The following is a 7,820-nucleotide window of genomic DNA, read 5'->3' as shown; positions in this document are numbered from 1 at the left end:
TTAGTGGCATTAAAGAAGACACTGAAGAACATCACGTAAGAGATAATTTTGAGCAACATGGGAAGACTGAGGTGATTGAAATCATTACTGACGAGGATGGTGACAAGAAGAGAAGTTTTGCTTTTGTAACCTTTGGTGACCATAACTCCATGGATAAGACTGTCATTCAGAATACCATCCTATGAATAGCGAGAACTGTGAAGTAATGAGAGCCCTGCTTAAGCAAGAGATGGCCAGTGTCTCATGTAGGTCAAAGTAGTTCTTAAAATGTTGGCAGGTGTTATGGAGGTTATTTTAGAGGAAATGACAACTTTGGTCATGGAGGAAACTTCCAGGGTTGTTATGGCTTTGGTGGTGGTGGATATGATGGCAGTAATTGATTTGGTAATAACAGAAGCAGCTTTGGAGGTGGTAGAAGCCACAATAACTTGGGCAATTACAACAATCAATCTTCAGATTCTGGACCCATGAAGAAAGGAAACTTCTATTCTTGTGGTGGTGAAGGCCAGTACTTTGCCAAACCACAAAACCAAGGTCATTATGGGTGTCTAAGCAACACCAGTAGTTATGGCAGTGGCAGAGATTTTAATTACTGCCAAGAAAAAAGTTTGCAGGAAAGGAGAGCCAGAGAAGTGAAAGAAAAGCTTTGGGTTACAATAGGTTTGTGAACTCAGCCAATCACAGTGGCAGAGCCTAACTGCTACAAGAAAAAAAAAATAAGGATGGTATTTGTGACTAATCATATAATAGGTATTTTAGTTTCTGTTCTCTGAAAAGTGAAAAGCATTCCAACAGAAGGTTTAATGCAGTTTTTTTTTTTTGTTGTTCACATGTTGTTAATTGATAACTGTAATAGCTGATCATGATGCTGATTAAATGTACCTTAAAAAAAATTCACTGGTAAACAGAAAAGTAGATACAGCTAAAGAGAGAGTTAGTGAAGCGGAAGATAGATCTAAGGAAATTAAGGAAATTACCTAGAATTCTGCCCAAGATATTAAAAAAATGGAACATATGAAAGGAGTTGAGGGACAGGAAAAGTAGAATTAAGAGGTCCATCATATGTCTTATAACAGGAATTCCAGAAAGAAAGAAGAGAGATGGACCACCTGGGTGGCTCAATTGGTTAAGCATCTACCTATGGCTCAGGTCGTGATCTTGGGTTCCTGGGATTGAGCTCCGAGTTGGGCTCCCTGCTCAGTGGGGAGTCTGCTTTTCCCCTCTTCCTCTGCCCCTCCCCCTGCTTGCGCATGTTCTCTCTCTCTTTTTAATAAATAAATAAATAAATAAAATCTTTTTAAAAAAGAAGAAGAGAGAAATTGAGAAAGATGAACAATTTCCAGAACGGATGAAAGATATAAATCTTCAATGTCAAGAAGCAAAGTTCCAAGTAGTTCCAAAACAAAATAAATCCACACAAAAATATATTGTTGCAAAAGTGCAGGGAGTAGAAGAAAAAGAGATTTCAAAAGCTACAAAAGAGAAAAGACAAGTTACCCAGAAAAGAAAATCAGATCAAAAGTAGACTTTTCCAGAGCAGTGATGGGAAAACAAGAAGGCACTCGAATCATATTTTCAAAACCCTGAAAAAAAATCAATCTATAACTTTATATCCAGCTGAACTATATTAAAGAACAAGAGTAAAATAAAGACATTTCAGACAAACAAATCTACCAAGAACAGATCCTATCTATAGGAACTTCAGAACAAATATTTTCCAAAAGAAATGCAAGAGGAAAAGCTGAGCAAATAAATTTGTATACATGCAGTAAAATTTACAATAATGAACTTATAAAAATAACTAGGAATTACTCATTTCTGGTAACAGAAAAAGGTGAAATCAAGTGTTGGTAACAATATCAAGATGGAAAGGAAGTGACCAAAATTAAGCATTTTAAACTTGTTTATATTGTTAGGAAGGAGGGAAGAAATATAAACTTTAGGCATTGTTAGGTAAGCATGTCTCAATTTTAAGGATAACTATTAAGAAAAAAATGTGTAATTTCCTATTTAGTAAGGGAATAAAAATAATTTTAAAACTCTTCAGGGGCGCCTGGGTGGCACAGCGGTTAAGCGTCTGCCTTTGGCTCAGGGCGTGATCCTGGCGTTCTGGGATCGAGCCCCACATCAGGCTCCTCCGCTATTAGCCTGCTTCTTCCTCTCCCACTCCCCGTGTTTGTGTTCCCTCTCTTGCTGGCTGTCTCTATCTCTGTCAAATAAATAAATAAAATCTTTAAAAAAAAAAAACCTCTTCAATCAATCTAAAAGGAGGATAGATTTGTAGTTGTGGATGCAGGAGGACTTAGATTAAAAGTAGGGAAACTGGTTAGGATTCTATTGCTCATAATAGCAATATAAATATCTGGATATAAACAATGATTGTGCAGAATTATAAGAAAAAAATCTTAAAACCTTTAGTAATGGAAATAAGAGATACTTTGAATGGAGAGATTACAATAGAAAGACCTAATACTGTAAAATGTCAACTTTTTACTAAAATTAATCTATAAAGCTACAATTCTTTTTTTTATTTTATTTTATTATATTATGTTAATCACCATACAGTACATCCCCAGATTCCGATGTAAAGTTTGATGCTTCATTAGTTGCGTATAACACCCAGTGCACCATGCAATACGTGCCCTCCTTACTACCCATCACCAGTCTATAAAGCTACAATTCTTTTTTTTTTTTTTTAAAGATTTTATTTATTTATTCGACAGAGATAGAGACAGCCAGCGAGAGAGGGAACACAAGCAGGGGGAGTGGGAGAGGAAGAAGCAGGCTCATAGCGGAGGAGCCTGATGTGGGGCTCGATCCCATAATGCCGGGATCACGCCCTGAGCCGAAGGCAGACGCTTAACCGCTGTGCCACCCAGGCGCCCCTAAAGCTACAATTCTAATACAAAACCAGCCACGGATGATTATGATTGTTTCCTTTCCCTCCTTCCCTCCCTTTCCCTGCACCAATCCCCCTTTTACTTCTCACTTTTGATTCAACTATAGAGCAACAGGCACGTAGCAAATATTCAATAAATTAGGATTCTTTTAAAATAAAAGAATAAGTGAATAATTCAACTGTTCTGCAAGCAATTTCTGATTTACATCCTCAAAAAAAAAAAAAGTCCCATCAAGCATGATACACAGTGCATATCAAGATAATATCTAGCTTTGAATCTCGGCATAAGTATGTGAGCCAACCCTTTGCCAAGGACACTTTGTGAGTTGATTACAATTGGAAAATTACTGTAGAAGTGCTCCTGAGAGACACAAATAGATGACAATATTGACTTCTTAGTGTTAATCTAATGAAAATAACCCACATTAACTAAAATATAAGAGTAGAAGACCATTACTCATTACTTTCTAAGTACTTCTTAAAGTCAACAAAACTCTGATTTCCTATAATAATCTATAGCTCCTTATAGCTCCACACTTCTTATGGCTCAAGAAGTATCTTCAATTTATATATATATAATATATTCAATTTATATATATAAAATGACCCACTCATGAAAGCATCAGAAATTCACATTCTGATCAATTTCCTATAAATGATCAAAAAGACCTCAAATGCCTAATGGTCCCTGATAGCTGGTTGTCTTGAAACACATAAATATCAACACGCTACTAAGAATTGTATTTCCCCATATCTTTATCAGCTTTATACGTTTCCCCTGGTTATTGCTTAATCATTCCTAATTTACAGAAATCCAGGGGCTCTCTTGGGATTCCTACTTCAAATTGCCCAAGAATCCCAGGGACTCCCTGAGCCCAGGTGGGGCGATACTTCCAAACGGCATAACTGGAGAGTCTCTTCGGCCTATGGGCATTCTTGCTTCTGTGACTTTTACAAGTACCGTGTCATCACTGAACACGAATCCTGTGGAGTTACAAGGACTCTGGCTCAAGTATCAGGTGATACCCTTGCTGGGTCAGATCCCTGCCCAGCCCAAAGCTCATGCTTGGGCTCCAAGTTTAAAGCTATCTGTGTTCACTCACATAGTCAGCCATTGCTCTCGAAGAGTGACAGCACAGCTTAGCGGCTAGGGCTGGAGGTTCCTCAGTCTCACCTATATGCTTTTCAAGAACTCTTCTTTGTGCATCCTGTATCACCAGCAGATTCTGTCCTGAGGAATTCCCCTCTGAGGCTTCTGGAAGCCTCCCTTGCCAGCAGATCGTTAGGGCCACACTCTTAAAAGCTGGTTTCTCTAATTTCAACTCAGGAAGAAGAGCATGAGGTCTTGCATCCACTCCCTTACAGAAGCCTCCAGGGCTCTTTTTGCAAACTGATAAACCACAGAACGTTTTAAAAAACTCTGTTACATCTTTTTCCTAGGCAAGGAGAGAGTCTAGTGCCTTTACATTCACATAACTAAGACTAGCCACACAAATGATTGCTCTCATAATGGAAGGAGTCTGCTCAAGACGGACTTGTGTCTTCGTTCCTGTACCCACTAGTTATGGTACCCAGATACAGCGGCCTAGACAGCTTGTCCAGGCCCTCTGCCCTCAGGTAAGATAGAGTAGCTTGGAGCAGGCCAACCCTCCCACTGTGACAACTTGAAAATTTCCTTCACGTACCCTCCTTGCTACTAAGCCAGAGCCTCTCTCAACTTAAGCTTCTCAGCCCTCTGGGTGTGAGGTTTGTATTAAAGATATTGTTTTTAGGTACAAATAGTCCTTTTTAAACACAAACCAACCATCTCTTAAGGGCCCAGAGAAGAAGCAATCTGTTTTAACACTAGAGGGAAAACTGTATTGAACTGGGAACGAGCTCTACCACCTTCGTATCTTTATGGGAATTTCAAGGGTAGTGTTGGTTATCTTTTGCCTTAAGTACTGACTTTAGTACCTACCCTTTGGGAGAATTGGGGGGTCACTGAAATATAACATGCTGCTCATCTAAAAATTGCAGTCATTGGGGCGCCTGGGTGGCACAGCGGTTAAGCGTCTGCCTTCAGCTCAGGGCGTGATCCCGGCGTTATGGGATCGAGCCCCACATCAGGCTCCTCTGCTGTGAGCCTGCTTCTTCCTCTCCCACTCCCCTTGCTTGTGTTCCCTCTCTCGCTGGCTGTTTCTGTCTCTGTCAAATAAATAAATAAAATCTTTTAAAAAAAAATAAAATAAAAATTGCAGTCATATGCAAAATCTATCCCTCTCAGAGATCCCCACAGTATGCACATACAATCAAAAATATTAAATGTGTTTTTATTGGTTGAGGCCATGCAAATCTAAAATGCTTACTAGGTTGTGCCTTTTCTGGTAAACAGAGATATTTTCTTCTCCGGCCACTTTATCTTGCAAAATGCTCACCACCTTCCTTAATGGGGTCAACTGTTCTGGGTGAGTTCTCTTGCACTGACATCCCTTGGGCCTGGAGCTTGCATTAGTGAAACTCTGAGGTCCGTAGAGAATGTATGTGAAGAGGCATTCAAATAAATAAGCAGAGATGCTAATTAAAAAAAAAAAAGGCTAGGTCCTGACCACACCTTCCACCATGTCCCACCCCTCTTCCAGGACCCCCCTTTTTGCTGGCCCCACCCCACAGGGGACCCACCCTCTACAAAAAAATAATAAGTCCTGTCCTAGATGAATTGAAATTAGATACTCTGAAGATGGGTCCAGGTGTTGTATTATTTAAAATTTCCACCGGTGATTATGATGAAAACGAGTTAGAGAACCACTGATATCCATTATTCTAATAAACTCTCTTAGTCACAAGTTGGACAAAGTAAAATGCACAGCGTGCTCACTTTGGCAGTGCATGTACTAAAGCTGGAACCAGACAGAGAAGATTAGCACGGTCCCTGCACAAGGATCACATGCAAATTCGCGATGCGTTCCATATACGAAAAAAAAAAAAAAGTAAAATACACAGCAATAACAGGCTGACAGAATCCAGTTCCTCATCTCCAGTCAAATATTTTCCCTGACTACGCAGTAAGTAGTTACCTCTCAATTCGAAATTATCAACTTTGCTGATGAGAATCCAGGATGAGGCAGCAGAGCACTGGGGCGCCCTGCTGTCACGGTTGTTGGGGGATGGGGCAGTGCGCCCAGGCAGAGGCCACATTCTTAAAGGAAAGGCATTCCAGAATCCCCAGAATTTGTTTCAAAAGGCAGTATCATTATCCTGCTAGTTATCTACACCCAAAAACCAGAATTATCTTTGAGTTCTACTTTTCGTGCAATATCTGTGTCTCTCCATTCACGTTCATTCTTTCTTCCATATAGTTCTGCCTTTTCTTTCTCATTGCCACCACCCAAACCAAGGCCCCTATCACCTCCTTTCTAAATTACTGTAATTCATAATGAGCCTCACTTGCCCAGATTCCTCTCTCCAAATCATCTTGCTCACTCCAAATAAATCTCTCTAAAATAAGTTTCCACCATTTCACTGCTGTATTCCAAAATTTTCACTGGTTCCCATTGCCTAAAAGGCCCAAATCCCTTGCCCCTCCACAAATTAGCCAAAAATCACCTTTCCAAATCTCCACTTTTCTAGTCACACTACCCCGGGCTGCTTGGATGCACCGAGCCCATTTTGAGCAAACACTGTGCATCCTGTGAAGGGTGGAGCCTGCAATCGGACAGTCCTGCGAGCAGATCTGTTCTGCCCTCACGTGCCGGGTAAGTGTGGGGAGTTGTTTACGCCGGGCTAGGGCGCTTCATCTTCACCACAGGTGAATACAATACTGATTTCCTGAGGTCACTGTGAGGACTAATGAGTAAGTGGGTAAAACTATGCATAGTGGACACTTGGACCTGGTAGATACTATTACCAGTTTGCTTAAACTATTTTCCCGGCCTGTAGTCGACCCTGTTCCCATTCCTTCCAGGACTGGTTATTAGACTGTTGTCTCTCAGTCTCAAACTCACCCCTCTGTGTGTGGCTGGGGGCCGAAGGCTGAGGCTGCAAACCGGTCCTGCTTTGCAAGCTGATCCTTGTAGCTCTTCCAGGAGGCGGCGCTACAGGGGGCCTTTCTTCCTGTTGGACGTCCCTGTGGGGGTCATTCCAGGAACAGTTCTTCCTGCAGCAGCAGCTCCACCATTTGCAGGTTTTCCCCACACCCTCGAACCAGCCTCACTGCGGCTCTAAGAGGCACAAGCAGCATCTGGGCAGGACCCCTGTACCAGCTCTGAGACCTCCTCTCCAAGCTTCTAATTTCTAATCCAACCTTTTCTCTTTGTTCCTCTACCCCTATGGGCGATTGCTGTTTCCTGCACTTCCTGTCTCTGAAATACCTGAGTGCCCTTTATGTCCTCCAGAACCTGGTTACTAATTCCTCATATTAAATTGTGTCTGCTAACATTACTGGTATGGCGTGCCTTTCCGAATGGGTGCCTGGCTGATATTCTTCCCAACACTTCTCCCCTCCAAGTTGAATACACACACACCTCATTGTCAAAAAGCCTCCACGGCCACCCCATCCCACAAACTCTCACAGATGGGTGAGTTCTCTTGCACTTCTCTTGCACTCTCTAGGACAAAGGGCCCACGTGTACCATTCACTTGGCCTTCAATCATTTGAGGCCGGGCAGCCTCTTCTAAATTACTGCCTTAGCATATCATTTAACTGAGACCCTTTAACTTAGCTTTAGGCATCTTTATAAAGGAACACTCCTGTGTGAGTCACTGGGCTCCAAATACTACTTAGCTCTGTATTACACTGTATGTAAGTGTGCTCAGGGAGGGAGGACTCCAGATAAAGTTCAGTGAATGAATGATTTAATTAATCCCAAGCTTTGAGCATAAGTGATGTCTGTATCTCTCATGTGTTCTAGATTATTACTACCAATGATCAACATCTGAATCC

At 41.4% G+C, this 7,820-nt stretch overlaps 1 non-coding gene across 1 annotated transcript; it reads left to right on the top strand.

Annotated features, from left to right (window-relative positions):
* Positions 1-5,752: 5,752 nt before the first annotated feature.
* On the top strand, positions 5,753-5,855 carry LOC117795462. The gene has a single exon (XR_004619498.1). It is a non-coding gene; the product is annotated as a U6 spliceosomal RNA (small nuclear RNA).
* The last annotated feature ends 1,965 nt before the right edge of the window (positions 5,856-7,820 follow it).

The sequence above is a fragment of the Ailuropoda melanoleuca genome, chromosome 1 (genome assembly GCF_002007445.2).
Source record: "Ailuropoda melanoleuca isolate Jingjing chromosome 1, ASM200744v2, whole genome shotgun sequence".
Taxonomy (NCBI): Eukaryota; Metazoa; Chordata; class Mammalia; order Carnivora; family Ursidae; genus Ailuropoda; species Ailuropoda melanoleuca.
The sequence above is the reverse complement of the archived record's forward strand: the minus strand, read 5'-3'. Positions and strand labels throughout refer to the sequence as shown.